The following is a 20,342-nucleotide window of genomic DNA, read 5'->3' as shown; positions in this document are numbered from 1 at the left end:
GAGCTTTGGGGGTCTCTGCCCAGTGAAGGGTGACAAGGAGCAGGGTGGCTCTGAGTGAGGTTAGAGAGAACAGCTGGGTCAGGCTGTGGAGGGCTTCATGTACTAAGGCTTCATAACTAAAGCAGTGGCTTGGGATGTGATCCCATGGGCAGTCAGGAGCCACTGAAGTTCTTAAATGTGGAGGTCCAAGGGACAGGGGATGTGTCAGACAGAGAGAAGCATTGTGGGGCCCTTCACTTTAACCCTTAAGAGCCCAGCAGTCTGGGAACTGGAATCCCAGCTCTGGAGGCGTGAGGCGTCCAGCGACGGGCAGCTGGCTGAAGGCACCATTCCAGAAGAAATAAGTCATGGGCTAGGAGGCCAGGTTCTCATCTGGCAGCCTCCTGGGGGAGTTGGCCTCCTGGGAGCATCCCCTGGGGACAGGAACAGAAGAAGGTGGGGGCCGGGGGGGTGTATGACGGCAACAGTCACCGTCATGCTCTGGATGGAGAGAGCTACTTTCCTGGCTGTGTTAAAAGCTTCATCAGAAACTCATAAAAAGAGGCTCTCGTGGAAGTGATAGGGTAAAGAATTTAGAGCTGATTCAGTGTGTCTCCTTTCCGAAAGGGAGCCCAGGGGACATGCGGACTCCTTGAGACGGGGGCCACAAGCGGCATGTCGGTATAGCTGCTGCAGGGCCTGGCACGTCCACCTTCACAGGTTCTGTGGGAGGGTCCCCTGTCCCTCCCTTTCCAGCCCATCCCTCCTGCGCATCCCTTCACCAGCAGCCTGGTGGAAGAGAGGCCTGTCCAGGGCAGGCAGGAGGCTGGACCGGCCCCCGTGGCAGGCTGCTTCCAACCTCCTGAGAGGCAGGCCTGGGCTTGCCTCTTCTTGTGTCAAGCTTCCCTGCCCCTTCTCTGACCCCAGCTCTGTCTCAAACAAGCCGTCTCCCCAGCACTGAGCACTCAGGGGGCTGGAGCCCAAGGACTGGTTCTTTCTGCGATTGTCCCCTGGTGCCAGAGACTGTGCCATGGGGGCTCAGCGTTGCTGGGACTGGTTCCTGGGCTGGCTGTGAGCGCTTGCACTTGCACGCTCAGGGCACAACCAGCTCCTCTGTGCGTTCTCACACAGACCGCTCAAGAAGCAGTGGGACTGCTGAGCACGTTTGCTGGTAATGAGGAATTCATCAGAACCAGACAGAAAACCAGCAACGCTGAGTCTTCTCCTGACTACACATTCCTCCTCCGTTGGCAAAAGGACCCTGTCCTCAGAGACCCGCAGCGAGTAGAGCACAGCCCCTTCTGCTGGGCCTTGTGGCAGCACACTGAAGGCGTTCGGAGCTCCAACCCACAGTTCTGGTTGCCGGGGGTGGGTTATGCCCTGTCTCTGGGCCTCAGTTTTCTCACCTGTGAAATGGGGTGACAGGCATTGTTACGAGGATTACTTAGCCATGCAAAGCATTTAGTGCCTGGACGTGGGAAGCACTCAGTAATGCTGGACACATTGTTAGCACCACCACCATCATCATCATGGTACCGTCTCCTTGAAAGCTGACTCCTGTGCCCCTTCTCCGTGAAACCATCCCCAGTTTCCAAGTGGGAGAAACGGGTTCTGCTTGTGCTTTCGTAGGACTCGATTTGCATCTCTCCTTTGGCTCATGAGCTTTCTACATCAAATATGTGGTTTGCTTGCTTGCCTCCTCATCTCTCACACCATTTTCTGCCCTGACCCTGGCAATTCTTGATAGATCAGAATTTTTTGCAACAGGCATTCTGGCCCTGCCAATACTTTGCTAAACTTGTGCACGATAGCTTCATGCTCCTGGAAGTTGTTCCTGTTGCCGGTTTTGGTATAGGACACACATAGGTTTGTCTAAAACCTCTAGGTTGCCTTTGGGTGCAGGCAATTACTTAACTAGGACACATGTAAGGCAGTGGCCCAGACAAATGAGCATAGGATGGGACTGAAATCCACGTGGGCAAGTTAGAAACATTGCTCTGATGAAACCTGCACCTCTTACAACCCCAAACTCAAGTAAGCCCTTGACCTCTGCCACTGATGGAAGGTCACACATCCAGAGTGTCTTCATTTGTCTCTGTGACCCCTACCACATTTTTGTAAAAGTAAAATGGGAATTTTTTTTTAATTATTCAATCTTTACCTTCTGCAAGGAGATTTCACAAACTTTTACAAAACATAAGAACTGAAAAGTGCACATTACACAGTTTATGCTTTTTGCCACTAGCCTGACCAAGAATCTCCATGTGTCACCACCATATCAAAGACTGGTAAGCTTTTGTACTAAAAGATTAAAAGTCAGTTAGTGGCCTCATCTCAAAATAAAGCAAGTACTTAATATTTGATCAAGAACAGGGTCTCCCTGCTCAGTTAACAATATGGAAAGTCATCTTGGTAATCCACCTAAAATAGAGCGGTTCCTTTAGTCCTGAGCTGCAGGTGGCTGCTGAATCCATAAGTCACCTTAGTTATAGCCAAAGGTAATTTTATAGAATGAATTGGGTAGTTTGAAAGAGATGGTTAATTTCTAATTAATGGGAATAGTAGGTAACATCACATGACAGTTATACCAAGTTCCAGGCTCAGCCTGTGCATATAACAGAACACTCACAAAAACCCTGTGGAGTAGACGCTATTATTATCACTAATTACAGATGAGGAAACCAAGGTTTACAGAGGTTAAGCAACTTAGAATCTGTGCTGGGAAAAGGACAGCTCTGTCTAGCACCAAGCCCTCTCCAGACAACTACATTTTTATTCCAATAAAAATTTTAAATTCTTTGGTCATTTGGACAGCAAGAATATGAAATGGGTGAACTTACTTGCAAAAATCATTTCAGAAAAACAGAATGGCTTGAGACCGTAAACCTTCAGTTGCTAGGAGAGTCTGATGTTCAAAGCAGGCTTGGGGAACCATGAGACTAATGCGGAACCAGGGTCTGGTTGCAGAGGGCACAGACTCGGCCCTCAGCCTTCAGTACAGAGGGTACCACCTGGCTGCCTGGGGGCCTAATCCAGGCCAGGGATTTTTGTGTATGTTTATTTGGGCCACACATATTAATAGCCAATATTTAAGAATGAGAAGATTTCAGGGCACCTGGGTGGCTCAGTCGTTAAGCGTCTGCCTTCGGCTCAGGTCATGATCCCAGGGTCCTGGGATCGAGTCCCACATCGGGCTCCCTGCTCAGCGGGAAGCCTGCTTCTCCCTCTCCCACTCTCCCTGCTTGTGTTCCCTCTCTCGCTGTTTCTCTCTCTGTTAAAAAATAAATAAAATCTTAAAAAAAAAAAAAGCATGAGAAGATTTCATGTTTTTTAAAGTTCAGATTTTTAGTATCTTTTTTAATTGAAATATTCAATATCCTATTTTTTCAGGTGTATATCATAGTGATTTGATATTTTTATACATTATGAAACTATCCCCATAAGTCTAGTTATCATATGTCACCATACAAAGTTATTACAATATTATTGACTATGTTGCACATTTCATCCCTGTGACTTATTTATTTTATAACTGGAAGTTTGTACCTCTTAATTCCATTCACCAATTTCGCCTCGCCTCCAGCCCTCCCCCACCCCCCCGGCTCTGGTAGCCAACAGTTATGAGGCTATTTCTGTTTGTGTTTTGTTTTTTGAGCTTCTTGTGGAATTCTGTGGACCTGCATTTCAGCAACAGTTGGCAGAGGTTGATGAGCAGGTACCTTCCCCATTCGTTTACTAAGGACAGTAGCCTGGGGCTCAGGATTTGAGTTTTAGAGTCTCATGGAGGCTGGATTGAGAAGAAAAAGTCAGAGGCAGGAAAAACAGAAGGATGTTATAATCCTGATAGGACATCATGAGAACCTGAACTAGGGCAAAAACAGTTGGAATGGAATAGAGGGAGTAGATTTGAAAAATATCTAGGAGGTGAAACTGGCAAGATTTGGGGACTAAGAAAGACGACGCTAAGAATGATCCCACAGGCTCCCCTTAGGAGGCTTAGTGTTGGTCCCAGCTGAGCTAGGGAATACGGCAGCGGAGCAGGTTTGGGGAAGGATGAGGGGTTTGTGTTGGCTATGCCCAGTTCCAGCATCTGTGAGACTTCACAGCACGATATTTTACACTCAATTGGCTACAAGAATTGAAGCTGAAAGGATGAGGTCTGGACTAAAAACACAGATGGCAGAGTCATCAGCCTGCATGTAGATGCTGAAACAGTGACTCTGGGAGAGACCCAGGCTGGGACTGGGGCCCTGAAACACCACCATCTGAGGGCAGGGGAGGATGAATTGTCTGCAGAAGACCAAGAATCACCCATCAGAGACAGAAAGAGAGACCCCAAGGGGTTACAGAATGCAAAGGAGTTGGATTTCATCGGAAAGAAGTGATCGATGGTCTCAGTTGCAACGTGGTAAGAAGCTCCAGGAGAATAAAAACTAAAAGGCATCTGTTGGCTTTGGCAATTAGGAGGTCCCTGGTGACCTAGGCAAGAATAATTTCAGAATGTAAGGAGAGCACCAAGTTCTGGCAAAAAAACATACACAACCCCTTCATTGTGAAATTCAGTACAACCTTGTGAGAGGCAACAGTCGTTCTCAGGTGTGCACACTGAGACCTGCTGAGGGTGAGCAGCCAGTGAGGAAGAGCAGGCTCTCAAAACAAGACCTTCAGACTCTGGGCCAGAGCCTCCAGCCAGCCGCCCTGCCTCTTTACATCAGTGTTAGATAGCCTTGTTGAACGTGCAATCTGTTCTCTGGTTGTTTCTAAACCATTAGCAACCATAATCCTTTATATTCATATTAAGTCACCTTTTTTCAGACCAGCTAATTAGAAGCAGATCGGGAGGAACAGACAGAAGTTGGATACATTTTGGTGAAAGAAGCTGTCTTGCAACAGAGACTGGTTGTACGTGCACAGATCCCATTTTTTCTCCCTGGACTCGCAAGGACACTACATTTCCCAGCCTCAGTTACAGTCAGCCTGGGCACGTATGGTGGGGTTTTAGCCTGTCGAAGTGACATGCTCCACTGCCAGGCCTTGCTCCCGAAACATTCTAGCATGCTCATCCACGCTTTCCTTCCCCTGTCTGTCCTGGGGTGAAGGACTCCAGGATGGTGGGGCCACAGGATGGAAGGAGCTTGGATTTCTGAGTCACTTCTTATAGGAGAACCATCTAGAAGAGCCACCAGACCCACATCAGAATGGGACGTGAGCAAGAAATAAGCTATCATTGCATTATACCACAAAGATTTCTGGTCAGCATCGCTTGGCCTCCACAGACTGTTCCCGGTAGGGAAGATGACTAAGACCAGACCATGCTTGTGGGCAGGAAAGGAAGAGAGCAAATGAAGATGGTTAACAATACTGAAAGTTAACTTATGCTTCAGAAACTCTTCTTGAAAATCTAAAAACATTTTGGCAGCCTTCTGGTGTGGTCTGATTAACTCTGTTTTTACCATGTAAAAGAACTCCAAGTAGGAGAAGCACATCCCTAGATTCGATATGAATAACATACTGTTTCTTGTATTTTAGACACTGAATATCAATGTAAGTGGAAGTTTTAATGTTCTGGCCCCACCCAGTGAATTGCCTTGATCACCTCCGGGGTGTCTATTCCCACTTCAGAGAACCCACCGATACAATTAATGAGGCCAGTGTCCTAAAAGCTGCTCACCCATCTGGAATCTTTCTTATACTTCAAGCGGCTCCAATGAGCATGGTTGGAAATTGTTGGGCCCCTTGAAGGAGTGGAGAGGCTTGTTGTCTAGTCCCATTTGGGATGGTAAGAAACCGTGTTGAACTTACACCCATATCCCTGCATCTGGGGTGTAAAGATCCCCAGTGTGTGTGGCTTAGAGTGGGACCAGACCTGGCCCACCACCTGCTGGGTTCAGACTGGGTCAGAAGCTGCAGCTGGGCATCTCTGGCTACTCCCTGGGCTGGAGTCTCTGTCCCCCTTGAGGACCACAGTCAGGCAGCGGGGGGGCTCTCGCTCTTTAGATCAGTTAACCAGCATTCGGTTCCTTGGAGAGTCATTTTGTACTCTGAGTGATACCCTAGTACAACCCATATGAAATCTAAGATTGTCATAGAACAGACTTTCTTAGACCTTGGTTATCTAGAAAAAACTACTTTGTATCCTGATTTTTCATAATGAGAGAGAGAGACATCGTGCACATTATTTAGGTTTCTAGTGACAGAGGCCTGAGCACAGTGGCTAAAAGACTCAAGGGCTACTCCTTCCCATCAGTGAGATCAGTAGTTCAAGGCTGACATGACCACTCCGCCGAGGGGCCAGAGCTCCTCCTGTACTCTTGCTCTGCCCTGTTATACCAGTTGTCACATTCACTGAGTGGCAGCTAGGAGTTAAGCGGAAGAGGGCACAACAGCTCTCCTCCCAGAGGAAAAAGCCTCTTACGCAGCCTTTTTGGCAGTCACGCACCTCGGCGATGACCCCGTGGGTAGTCTTGAAGCTTGGGGCTACGCCTAGCTGCCAGGGAAGCTGGGGACTGCAGCCGCTGAGCCAGGCATGTAGCCCTGAGCAGTCCAGGAAGGTCCTAATGAGATGGGAAACAGGTAGCGGGTGGCAGGGAGCAGATCTGCCAGCCGGGCTGAATTCCGATTAAAAAACTGTTTTGTCCCCATTCTGGTTTTTTTCACCAACCACAGCTTTTGAGGACAGTGAGCTCCTATCAGTGGTAGGTGACAAGTACAGACATACTAAATACTCCGTAAAATCACATGTCGCCCAGGAACACATTAGCCCTCATAAACTAATCTGCCTCACAGATCACCTGCAAAACATTACCATAAACGTAATAAAGTTCCATTAATAAATTTTATTAAATATAACCCAATGAACAGATAATTTTACATGTTTTTATTATGGACTCCTATTCCCCTGCTGTGAGCATCCACTGATAATAGACTGATAATCTCATGAACCACTCACTAACCTCAATGCCATGAATTAGGGTAGAAATATGAACTTGTCTATTGGAAGAATGAACATGTTGATTTTTTAAATGAAGACATCAATATTCCATATTCCCAAACTCAGTTCCGATCCCCTTTAATTTTTCTGGTACAGTGCAAATAGGTTTTATAATACTCTTGTGGTTTTCTTTTATTAGAAAAATGTACTGATCTGTACTGTTGAGCTAAATGACAATATTACGGGTCATAAAAAAGATTTAGTATTTTGAACCTTTGCACTGTTCAAGCTCCCAAAGTCATTCTTGGTGAGGATCAATTTCAATTATACTTTTACTGCTTATATAACCAAGGCAGGGAGCGGCCACCCAGGAGCAGAAACAGGGAGTGTTGAGGGTTCAGCAGAAGGTTCATGATGGTACTCTCTCTGTGTGACCAGACTCATTACTGACAGCTGAGTGTTCCAAACCTAGGTGACCTTTATCTTAAACAGTGTCCAGGGTAGGAATCTTGGGCAAACACATAGTAAAGGAAAGCCAGACTTTTATTTCTTTAATTAGCAGCAGGGTGTTGAGTATGGCAAAGTTAGTTAAGGAACTGAATGCAGAATATCATTCTCTGAAGAGATAAAATCAGTTGGAAGCCCGGCTTGTTTACTCTGCCTCTGACCTGGAGTTGTCCCCTCTTATTTTGTGCTGGGGGAGGACAGATCACTCAGCCACTCTAATCACTGCTAACCACTCACTCAGCCCTTCATCCCCCAGGACTGGTTTATAGAAGACCCGGGGCCCAGCATGTGCACATGCCCACCCCCTGCCGCCCCTGCCCCCAGACTCTGTCTCTCTCCTTCCTCACTTTGCTGGGGTTAAAACAACAATGACAAAATTCAGTGGAGTAAATTTGAAGATCTAATTGGCTTTATTAAGCTATTCATGAAGGGCAGCATCCCATCTAGCAGTAGAGAAGTAACCCCAGGAGTTGTACAAAATAGCCGGTTTTTTTAGGAAGGAGGGTGTGGCAAGATGGTATCAACAAAAGAAAAGAAAGGACTGTTCCAGGCAAGGTCACTTTCCCTGAAGGGGAAGAGCATGGGGTCTTATCATGCAGATGACTTCATCTTCCTTTGGGGGGATGGATAAAGCCCATGTGACAGATTATCTCATTGGTGCTGACCAGAAAATTCCTGACTGATCAGACTGTTTCTCTGGGGGAGGTTGAAATTGCAATTAGGTTAGGTATTGAGCCTCAGTTGGGTAACAAGGCCCAGCATAAGTGACTCCATTTGGGGCTGTGGATTTCTTTTTGACACTAGGGATAGAAGCCTGCTCTGAAATAAGATTGCATTATATTCAAATCATGATATACTTGGAATAAAATCCAAACCCCTTTACTGGGCTATGGTCTCTACTGCCCTTCCCGAGTCCAGCTCCACCTACTCGGACCAGCTCCCTGCTTTTGGCCACATGGCTCCTCTCTTGGGCTCCTTGGTGTGCTTGGCTCTTTTCCAGTCAGAGTCTTTGCACAAGCTCTTCTTTCTACCCAAAAGACCTTTCCTCCCTTACTCGGCAAGACTCCCTCCTTCCTCTCAGAACAACCAGTCCTGACCCCTTTATCAGCCAAAGCACCACCCTCACATGTGCTCACTCTCCTGCTGGCTTGCCTCCTTTGTACCACTGAACTCCATTCTGATATTTTGAACATCTGTTTGCAAACCAAGGTCCTCCACAGGGTTTACACTTTGGGGAAGACATTGTAAGAGTTTAAGTCACAAGTATTTATATTCCTGTTTCTTCTGCTTATAGAGCTATAATAAGCACAGGCAGCAAGGAGCTTTAAAAACTAGCTGGCCCATGCTCTCAGGAGGGCAGAACAGGTGCGTTGACTCCTAGCAGAGCTGGGATCTTGCCTTTTCTAGAAAAAGGGGAGGCCGGGACGTGCCCGAGGACTCTGCTGTCCTCATCATCACAAGGGCAGGGGCAGGGTTCTCCAGGAAAAGGATTCCAGTTCTGCTCTAGTTCTAAGACAGAGTTGAAGCTGCAAATTCCACGCCATAGACAGAGCTATGGTCATCTTATTCTGAAAAACTTCATGAGCGTTACTGAGCACCCACCATGGGCATACAAAATTTCTTGAAACACTCATACACTTCCTGTGATTTGAGAAAAATAATTTCCTGGAAGGAACTCTGAGATAAACTTTGTAGGTAACCAGAAGTTTACTTGCTGGGGCCACTTGTTATTGGTAAAGGCAGTTCAGGGTTAGGGGTGGGCTGCCGGAAAACAGCACCCCCGTCTGGTGGATTGCTTTCCCAGACAGTAGTCAGACAGCAGGAAACTGTCACTAGTAGACGGTAATACCACCACCCACACAGCCCAAGCATCCTGCACCCCCTTGCCACTTATCACCTCCAGAAATGGTATTTTATGGTTATTCTCCACCTCTGTGGTGCTTTCTTGAGGCCAGAGTTTGATTTTGACTATCTCTCTCATTGTGGTATCCCAGCACCTCGAGTAGGGCCTGGCTCCTAGAGGTGCACCATGCACTTGCTGAATGATGCCTGACATGGAAGAATGCTGTTCTAACAGAAAGAGTGGGTATCAGGAGTCTTCTTTCCAGCTTACCCAACGATCATGACCCAGTGATGACCAGAATATGGCTCAGTGTCGCTCACTGGTTAATTATCTGATCTACTAGATTATTCCCACCAAATCATGAATGTTTTCTACAGGCAGGGAAGTCCTACTGAATCTCTGCGAGCAGTTGCAGAGCAGAGGTTCCACCGTGCTGAGAACTGGTACCTGCCCCCACCAGCGAGCCTTGGCGGTGCGCTGGGCTCCCGGCTGCATCTGTGCTCGCTCGCCCAGGGAAAGGGCACAGCAGGCCGGGCAGGGTTCCCCTGTGTATATCAAGCACGTGTTCTAAATTACACTCCATTCTCCACAGCCCCAAGAGACCCCAGGCACCCAACCGTGGTCTGCACTCTTGATTCCTGTTCTTATTTAAAGAAATGCTATTGATAAGCTTTTGCTATTTCTGCCTCAGTCTTTTAGAAAATGTGCAAAACAGAAAATCACGTATCTTCAAAGCTCTGGGGCTTTAAGTGATGAAGACAAGCAATAATCTCTCTTGTTTCATTCTTAATCAGCTGAATTAATTTGTATACTCCTTTTCATTTGGGTACGATGACTGTGAGCATTTCAAGTGTAACCATCTACAACCTTTCTTAATAGCATAATGTTTTGGATTTTTCAAAAGAGGAAAAAAAAAACTTTTCTGGGCTTTTGCTACGTCATTCATATTAGGCCCCTGTTCTGATTTTTTCTCCTTTCTTCCTATGTTTTGGCAATATCAGTGTCCTCTCTCTTTAGTAAATTTAAAGTCACCATTTAATTTCCATTAGAAAAAAATTTGCACCTAAGATAATCTCTATCCTCAAACACACTTATCAAAATGAACATGCTAAAAAGTAAAAATTATACACAATAGAAAAGATTAGCCCAGAATACTTACTTCCTTTTCATTTTGTAGGTTCCTAACTTAATAATTTTTAGTGATTTCAATTTATCACAAACTCTCAGCTTGAGCTCCATGTGGGCATATAAACGACTGAACCTGAACGTTCAGGTTAAAATTCTTATTTGGGAACCTACATTATCTGGATTAACCATTGACATTAGTTAAGTAAATTGAGTAAATACAGTTTAGCTCAACCTCCCTGCCCTAGTCCCAATCGTTTCAGTCTCTGTGTCCCTCTTAAGCTTTTCACTTTGTCATGTGTGAATTAATTTGCATGTATCCAGGACAGAGAGGACAAGATGGAAAGGGAGAACAGAGAAATCCAGCCCCAAGTTGCTGTTCTGTTCGCCTGCATGTTGGTGGGCTTGGGGGAAGGGAGGGGTTCCTAATCATTTAACTTATGAGAAATAATGGACAAACACTGAAAGCAATGTCCTTTCAAAATGTTTGTGTTTCAGATGTCTTCCTGATTATCTACGATAACCAGGCCAGAGGGATGGAAGAGCACCTGGTGGGGGAGTCCCAAACAGACCAGGCTCGGCCACTCACTGCTGACAAAATCCAAAGGCAGAGAGAGGAATGGTGGTGAAACAAGAAAGGAATTTATTTCAGTGAGGCCAGCACCAGGAAGACAGCTGACTAATGTCTTAAAGACTGTCCCCAAAGTGCTAAAAATACATCCAGGTTTATGTAAGGAAAATGTGGGACAAAGTTGGTGGTTACATGCAAGTGGGAAGTAAAGGTCAGTTCGATTACTGTTGTGGGGATCAGTCATGAGGATCTTGCTGGCTCAGGGCAGTCCTTATTGCTTGAGGGGGGAGTTCCAGTTCCCATCGGGGGGTGCTTTGCTCGCAGGATCTTTTGCCTGAGTTAAGAGATAAGCTGGAAAGAAGAACTTAATCAACTGGAAAGTACAGACTGAGGCCAAAATGGAGGTGGTTGAAGTCCTCTTTTATACTTATATATAAGAGAGATATATGGAATTACATGGGGTATATATGGCTTTCTGGCATTTAATGGGGTATATATGGCTGTTTGGAGTTTAATGGGGTATATGTAGCTATCTGGAGTTTAATGGGGTATACATGGCTATCTGGAGTTTAATAGGGTATATATGGCTATTTGGAGTTTAATGGGGTATACGTGGCTATCTGGAGTTTAATGGCTTATATATAGCTGTCTGGAGTTTAATGGGGGTATATGTGACTATCTAGAGCTTTGTGGGGTATATGTGGCTGTCTGGAGTTTTATGGGATATATGGTGGTGGGGTGTTGGGAGAGTAGAGGAAACAGATCTGGGGACTCAAAACCTGCTGTTGGTGTGGGGGGAGAGGGGGAGGAGGACAGGAATGTGCACAGACATATGAACATGTCTCAGAATGATGCAGTCGCACCCATGCCTGTGGCCATCTCGGTAGGGGGTCCTTGGGTGAACAAGTCTTGATTAATGGAATTTTAATGCTAATTTAGTTTTTTTGGTACTCCAGTCCCCAAAGGCTTTGGTTGTTCTGATGGAAGCAAGGCTCCCACTCTAAAAAAAAGAAATCGATGATTTTATAAATTCCAACTGGTGTGTTTTTCAGGGCAGGAAGTCAAGAGCCAGGTGTGTGTGTCGGGCTGGCTGCAGAGGGGGCGAACCTGCAGAGCGAGGCGCCAGCATCTCAGTGCAGGGAGAGGCCTCTAGATGGTGCAGGTGAGTCTGCAGTGAGGGAAAGCCCCTCTGCAAGGACTGAGTTCACACACTCACAGATAGGACGGAGCAGTCAAGGAAGAGTTCCCGGACAGCCCTTTGGAATAGAAGGAAAGTGGGGCCAGCCGCAGAGAGGTGCCTCGCCCCGGGCAGCTCTGCGGGCCTCCAGCAACGCTGGCCACCTGCTTCTCAGAGCGCTGCCAGACGGCCACCTGTGAAACCTGGTGGCCCCACACGGGACTGTGCCTGCCTTTCTCCACAGACCGACTTCTGCTGGGACTAGAAACTGACCCACCAGCAGGTCCAGGTAAGCCTTGGTCCTTCTCTTTGGGTTTTCTGAACTCTTTGGCTGTTTGAGACTGAGGTATCATGGGCTGAGAAACGGCCTGAGTGCATTTTTGAAATGTGTGTCATTTTTGGGTTGCGTTTGAACAAGCTTTACCAATTACCGTGTGTCTGCACTACCAGTTCTAAGACCTGAGATCGTTCTTTGTTTTCAGGAAAACATTAGAAACCCTGCTTTGCTCCTGGTTGCACATTTGGTTAGTGAGCCAAATTCTGTGTGTGTTTAGCTGGCTTTAAGATTTTGGTTACTAAGACCACGGGTGTCTCCGGAGAGCGTGAAAAGTATGTTTCTGAGGTTTGCCCCTGAGCCTGGCTCACGGAGAACACAGGCAGCAGCTGGAATTTAGCTGTGTACCTGCGTCTCCCTTGAGTTACCTTCGGTGCTCTAAGAGACCTTCCCAGTGCAATTTTGAATCAAGTCTGAGACCCGATGCCTCAGATGTCTCTGTTTTGGGGTGCACGGGGCTGGGGAGTATGTATTTCTGAAAATTGAGGCATTTACTTCCAGCCAAGAGGCTCTTCTCAGTGCTCTGACACATCACGAGGTAGTTTGGGTTCCCACACAAGAGCCAGCTCTGATTCCCCGGCATCCTCTAGGAACTGCTCCTACACTTCGGGGGCGTGAGGAGTTGGGGCAGAGCAAAGGGGGACAGCTGAGCAGGAGGGCGGCCGATGGGGGTCCAAGAGGGACAGTTAAAACAGTAAGTGACAGGGTAGCAGGGCAGAAGCCCGTCAGTAGGGACATTCAAGAGTTGGTGGGACGCAGGGTACCGGAAGGCTGGAGAGAAGGACCGAGAGCAGAGGCCGAGCCCGCCTTCTCTGCTGTCCAGCTAGCCCCTGCTCTATAGCTCTGAGGTTGCATGTCTGAGACACTCTCTAGGAATGAAATGGCAGCTAATTCAAAATATTAACAAGGTAAAAAGCCATAATGGACTAAGGAGAAAGGGATCAATTCAAATAGCTAACATAGAGAATATTTCTTGCCCAACTCAATGCTCTGAGATTTCGAAGGTATACCCATTTAAAGTTACTTTTTGACAAAGTCCACCAAAAAGAGAGTTACTCATCCAAGTTGGGACGTTCCCATTTGTCCTGGTGATTGTCCATGTGTCCCCTTCTCCAGCAGAGGAGAAGGCTGGGGGCCCTGCTCTGGGCTGGGTCAGCTGGGCCTCTGCTGTGATTTCTCCCCATCCTTCAGTGAGCCAGGCTGTACATGGGAATATTAATTTGTGACGGCACAGTGGAAGGGTAATCCTGGAAGCACATGGCTTTGGGAGGAAAAAGTAAATAAAATTTCCCTGAAATGTTTGGTTTTCACTTTTTGGCCACTACCTGATTTCTAGCAGTAAACAGGATTTTCATTTTGTTGAAGACACATATTTGCAAAGCTCAGAAGTGTCAGGGGCTCACCCTTCTTCCTTAAGCATCAGCGTGTCCCTGTACCCAGCACAGCGCCTGCCACAGGCAGCCCCATGTTTGCTCGGGGAAGGGAAGAAGGTCTTACCCCCTATTTCACACGGTACAAACCGGATTGACTCTTTTCACTGGGGAGCATCTTCTCATCAAAGTTCCTTAAGTCCCAGAAGACCACAGAGAGAAGCCAGGTCACCCGAGTCTCCTTTGTTTCCAGGTGAATAGTTTTGTGTTCTCTAAAAAATGAAATTCATTCTCAAGGAAATGCCCAGGAACCCAGCTGCAAAAACTCAAGCAGATGTGAAATTCAAACACAGGAGCTATAAACAGGATGGCATGTGGGAAGCCGGCCTGGTGCTTCAGTGGCTCAACCTGTCCCGTCACCTTCCCTCCCCAGGCCAGCTCAGTGTCCTGCCTACATGCCTCCCAGCAGCTTTCCTCCAGGCCCCGGTTTGCTCAGTTATCCCAGACGACACCTGCCTGCTCACCTCTTTGATGCTGTTTGAGGCTCTGCCTAGGTGATTCCACCCTCCAATAGCATCATTAATTAACTTACATTAGGCTCACTTAGCACATTAGGTCAATTAGGAAACTGAGGCCCCAGCCCTGCCTCCGAGAGTGCCGCCCATCACAGCAGGTCATGCAGTCCGCCCTGAATTCACATATTAGGGCAGGACTTTGATTCAATCTCCAATTATTTGCCTAAAGAGTGAAGAAGGGAAGATAAACCGGTGTCCCATTGCTTAATTTCTGCCCTACATGTCTAGACCACTTTGCAAATTCTTCCCTATTTTCCGAACAAGGAAATGGAGCCTTAGAAAAGTTAAGTGGCCTGCCCAACCCCATATGGCCAATAATGACCGTATGCTTTATAACTTGTAATTTGGAGGGGCGGGACTAGAACCTCTGTGCCCTGCGTCTGTGGCGGACACACTTGCCTCTGTAAGGACATGTGGCAGAGGATCTGGGACAACAACCCGGTAAAACTGAGCGTAGAGGGGAGCAAACTTCTACCCTTTGTAGAGCTCAACCCTCACACCACACTGTTTGCTGGCCACCCATCCTCATCAGAGGCAGGGCTAAGGAGGAAGCAATCTAGTCTCCGTTCTTGTGAGCTGTCCCCGTGAAGGCTTGGTAGTAGAGGAGATATTGGTGTTGGAAATACCAAGTTGCTGTATGTATATAGTGCAAACAGAGTCGAATATAGGTGATTCAATCCAGGAACTAAGAGAAATTTGCAAATGACTTTTGGGGTTCAGGCACCCCAATGATTTCTTGGCCTCTGGGGTTCAGGCACCCCAATGATTTCTTGGCCTCTGTTAGTACAAATGAGACTAGACTCTAGTTTTTCACCATTGTCTGTCCTGAGATCGTCACAGAGCAGTGCCCAAAGTGGGTAACCTGTACAATCAAAGCCAAAGAAAAAACTTTGCCCTGGGTCTTAGCATCAGGGTGGACCATTCATTTGCTGGTAAAAAAGGGATCCTACAATCCAAAGTGTCTTCAGTCCTCCCATAGGACATAGTAGGCACTCAGCGAAAGTGCAGTTGACCCTTGAACAATGCAGGTTTGAACTGTGTGGGTCCTCTTATATGCAGATTTTTAAAAAATAAATACAGTACAGTACTATAAATGTGTTTTTTCTTCCTTAGGATTTTCTTAATAACATTTTCTTTTCTCTAGCTTACTTTATTGTAAGGAAACAGTATATAATGCGTATAGCATACAAAATATGTGTTAATCAACTGTTTATGTTATTGGTAAAGCTTCCAGTCAACAGTAGGCTATTAGTAGTTAAGTTTTTGGTGAGTCGAAAGTTCTCCGTGGATTTTTGACTGCTCAGAGGTTGGCCCTCCTAACCCCCACATTGTTCAAGGGTCAGCTGTATGTCCAGTGAATGAATGAATGTATGAGATCCAGTTGTTCTAATCACACAGTGGGGAGCAAGGGGCTGCCTAACATCAAAGTGTACCCCAAGTCAACAAGCAAACAAATTCCAGTTAGCAAAGCTACCCTCTCTGGGTGCAGAGATACATGTTATTTCTCAAAGGGTGGGTGCCCACAGGTGTCAAACAGGAGCTGGCGAAGCTGGAGGCCCTTCCTCCTCTGCCCAGGCCTCCCCCAGAAACGCCCAGAAGTTTGTATGCACAGTTTCCCACGTAACTAGCCAGGAGGCCTTTGTTTTCCACTTCTGACAAATCAGATCACTGTGCACAGCAGATGGGTGGTAATGAGCCTGGCACAGGAAAAGGCACTCGTGTTGATAGCCACAGCTGTGCCACCCACCAGGCTTCTATCATCCCCAGTCCCTTCCCAAGACAGTAAATCAGACTGTGCTCCACACGTGGCCGGAAGGTGCCTCGGCTTGTGAGGCTCGACAGAATCAGCAGAGCGAGCAGTAACAGCCACAGCAGTGTTCCCATTACTAGTAGTGGTGGGGCCCAGGGCGCTTGGAAGCCAAGCTCAGCCGTGGTGTTCCTAGATCCCGTAAGACTGATACCATTAAACGATACCATCCAGTGGCTGTACAGAGCAACTAAAAGGTGGGCCTAAATACTGAAATAAGATATTAGTCTCTTGAAAAAAACAGGGAGATAATTCTGCCAACAACACTCTAATCCTGACAAAAGGTGCTTACTTAGGAGATGAAGAAAGACACGTGGATCTAGACTACAGATGAAAACTGGCGGGGGGGGGGTGTCATAGTTTTGACAACTGTCAGACCATTACCAAATATTTTCTCTTGAAGTTTCCATCCTGCCATATTTCCAGCTCCATATTTCCTAAACGTCAGGCACAGAAGAGAGATGAAGATAGGATTTCATGTTGGTTTTAATGTACATTCATTCAGCGAACATTTTCTGAGCACCTGCTTCATGGCAGGCACTTTAAAGGGACATAGTGATACAGTGGTACCGTGCATGGGTGAGGACAGAAGATGTCCCTGTCTCGTGGAGCTTCCATTCTAGTGTGGAAAAGGAAGCCATAATACATTGATATGGATGTAGTTTCAGGTAAATCCAATGCCATGAAGAAACAAGTAAGCAGGAGAAGCAGAGAGAAGGCCCTGGGGGAGCAGGCCCCTTGAGAAGTTATCTGAGTGAAACCCTAAGTGAAGTGAGTGAGAGAACCAAAGGGAGGCCCCAGGCTGGGGATGAACTCAAGACATGCCAACACCAGCAGGAAGGCAGTGTGGCAACAGCAGAGGGAAAGGTGGGAAGGAGCAGGAGATGAGAGAAGAGAACGAGAAGCCAGAGCATGCCAGGCTAGAGGCCATGGTAAGAAGTCTGGGCTTTCATTGCAGGAGGTGGGAAGGCAAAGAAAACCATGTATTAACTCGGGCTGAAGTATTCATGGCCCATGCCATTCAGGGACCATCAGTGCCCACAACACCCTACTTGGTATATTGTGAAACGCACCCCCACCTGCCGTCAGTCAGGTCTCCAGCTGTGCTCTTCCTGAGAGAGCTGGTCTGGCTCATGTATGGGCAGCAGAGGCAGGCAGCAGGAGAAGCCGGCAGGACAGTGGGATGATCCCTTTCAACCCAACAGCTGTTCCCTCTGCAATTAACAAAGGACAGAGGGACCCTTCCTGAGAAAAATTTTAAAGATTCCAACTTGAAACACATGCTTACATTTTGTAAAGTCTCAAACTCGAAAGAAAACACTGAACATTCCTACAGAGTCGCACATTACCTCCTACCGTTTCGCACCCTACCTGATCCTCCTGCAGCCAGCCCCAAGCCAGCTCCACTCATCCCGCTTCTCACTTGGAGAGATGGAGAGGCACTTCCCAGCATTGAGAAAGATGGAGTTGGGCGGGCAGAGCGGCTCTGATAGAGCAGCCCAGAGCCCTGACATTCAGTTAGCAAGCCTCCTCCTCCAGGATTAGTTGGGGAAGTAATTGAGAGATCAGTTTCACACCCAGTTTGGCATGCCAGAGCTATTCTTGTCCCTTGCGCACAGCCCTAGGAGCTAGGGAGAACCCTGGCTGCTCAGCCCCATGCAGCAGGTGGCTCGCCAGCGCCTGGCAAACTGGATTTCCTTCCAAGTAATAGGACTGTGGAGAGGTCAGCCTAGAGGAAGAGCCCCATTGCAGGGAAGCCCACAGCATTGAGAGCACATGGATGGGTCATAAGGGAGGAGGGGGAAGTGGACTGGGGGGCTTGGCATCTGGCCGAGCTCCTGATACTATACAGGGAGGCCCTAGACTGCAGAGGACGGTCAGATGGGATGCACACGTCTGTTGCTTTAGCTGATTTTGTTTACCTGGCAAATATGGGTTTATGGCTTAATATTTTGATTGAGGCTTTTTGTTCTTGCATAACAAATATTACCTCTGGCCCAGAAAAACTGTAATCCTTAAAAATACTAGAATGCACTGCACTTGCTTAAAAGCACCTCAGAGGACTTTCAAGGTTCATTTTCTTTAAGATTTAATCTTTAATAATGACTAGAAATGCCTGTTCCTAAACCTTCTTGTCCGTAATGAAGAAAATCCATCAGAATGGACACTTTGGGGGTGTAGCTGTTCGACACTCCACTCTCAGCAGAGGAGGGGCCGGGCAGCTGGGCGGGGCGGTGCTGGTAAATGGCACAAGGCGACTGTGCATCAGGAGATTTGCAGAGTGCTTTTCTGCTTGATGGATTCCTTCCTGGGTGATACAATCTTCAGTAAGTATCATTTAAGTTAGAAGAGTTTAAAACAATGTCGGCAGAACCCCTTTCAGGGTTTAGCTCTTTCTTGCAGAGACTGGGGGAGTGAGACCCATCCTGAAGATATGTGAACAACACGCAGCAGACATCTGATCTATCCCGGTGGCCTCTGGCAGGGACTAGCTCTGTTCCTACAACCCCTGGGATGTGAGCAAGTGTCTTGGTCCCCCTCCAACACTCACTTAAGCAATTTTGCTCCTCATTTTATGAACAGGAGAAACCAAGGCAGGGACATTCCAGTGACTTGGGACACTTGATTTTGAGTCAAGTCTGAAAACCAAGAGACCAAACTTGTGCCACAATCGCTGCCCGTCGGTTTCCACCGTGAGGTTTGCACATGAAATTCATTATCGAAACAGACCACACACAGCTCTCCACACACAGCTCTCTAACTTGACTTCTGCAATTGGTGTATGTGAGGGAAGCGGCGCTTGAGAATATTACCCTGATGATTATTGCAGCTGTTGCTTTTTAAGGCAAATATTTATTTTGTGAGGGTTGCAAAACTAAGAATAGTAGAACGTGGAGCTCCTCCTTATGTTTACAGAATAAACAGAATTGAGACACTGACAAATTCAAGGTCCCTTGTTCTCGGAGAAGCCAACTGTTTGCCTCCTACATCAATTAAATAAAAGCAGGGGCCTCTGGAGGTGCAGGTCTCCGTCCGGCTGAGCATCCTTCTGCCCACCCCACTGGGTTCTAGTCAGGAGGATGCGGGCTCCCTGCATGGGCACTGGCTGGCGGGTCTGGGGGCCATCTGTCCTGTTAACCCCAGTGGCCTGAACAACACTTCTCCAGGGCCTCCCTGCAGGTTTTCCTTTTTAAATTAGAGGCCACTGTATTTGCCGTAGAACTGGGCTACAAATTTTGCTCGAGGTTTTGTAAGAAGAGCTAAAAGAAATGGAAGGCCTGGCCCCTGTTCTTAGGGCGCATAGTATCGAAAGGAAGAAGTAGGACGAATAGCCACATATTCACACACAAACAGAAAGACAGATTCGTGGAAGAGATGGAAGTAAACAGCACTTACCACGTTGCATCGCACTGTTCAGTGTGTGTCTCTGGTGTTGCGTGGCATGGTGCTCTCTGAGGCCGGGAGCACATCTCCATGGGGAGCATCCTTCAGCCTCTAACACCTGGGATGTACGTGCCTCACACAGTACATACTCAGTAAATGTTTCTATAAACCAACCTTGAGGGAACACTTACTACCTTCACATTGCATTTTATTTAATCTGTGTAACAATCCTGTCAAGTTGAAATTATCATCACGGTGTCACAAATGTGCAGTTAAGGCTCGGAGAGGTGAGGCGACTGGCAAGAGCGCCCTCCTGGTAAGTGGCGGCCTTTCAGCTGAGGTTCACAGACCTCAATTTGGTGTCTTTCCGTGGACTCCTTCAGGGATCAGGTCTGGGGCGGGCTGTTGTATATTAGATTGAAATTTAACTTTATATCGTAACCTTTTTTAGGGGTGGGGCATGATTTCTGCCTAGAGAGATGTCTAGAATCCTAGACATCTCTGAGTTCCCCAGATTCCTTTTTTTTTTCTTTTTTTGGGGGGGCTGGGGTGGGGAGGAACAGAGAAAGAGGGAGAGAGAGAATCCCAAGCAGGCTCCATGCCCAGCACAGAGCCTGACATGGGGCTCAAACTCATGACCCTGAGATCATGACCTGAGCTGAAATCAAGAGTCAGTCGCTCAACGGACTGAGCCCCCCAGGTGCCCCTCCCCAAATCCCTTTGCAGTAGTCCTGCCGGC

General features: G+C 47.3%; 1 protein-coding gene across 6 annotated transcripts in view; it reads left to right on the top strand.

Annotated features, from left to right (window-relative positions):
• The window catches only part of EDAR (ectodysplasin A receptor), a 107,461-nt gene that overhangs the window by 2,871 nt on the left and 84,248 nt on the right, over window positions 1-20,342 (top strand). For 5 of the 6 annotated variants that reach the window (XM_035001922.1, XM_035001926.1, XM_035001928.1 and 2 more), the window contains exon 2: window positions 12,009-12,422. The gene's annotated coding sequence lies outside the window, so the exon portion shown is untranslated. Of the gene's footprint in view, window positions 1-11,269; window positions 11,361-12,008; window positions 12,423-20,342 lie in introns of those variants that run through there. The other variant, XM_035001925.1, reaches the window with a different exon arrangement.

This window comes from Mirounga leonina, unplaced genomic scaffold (genome assembly GCF_011800145.1).
Source record: "Mirounga leonina isolate KUSES-001 unplaced genomic scaffold, KU_Mleo_1.0 Mir_125, whole genome shotgun sequence".
Taxonomy (NCBI): Eukaryota; Metazoa; Chordata; class Mammalia; order Carnivora; family Phocidae; genus Mirounga; species Mirounga leonina.
The sequence above is the reverse complement of the archived record's forward strand: the minus strand, read 5'-3'. Positions and strand labels throughout refer to the sequence as shown.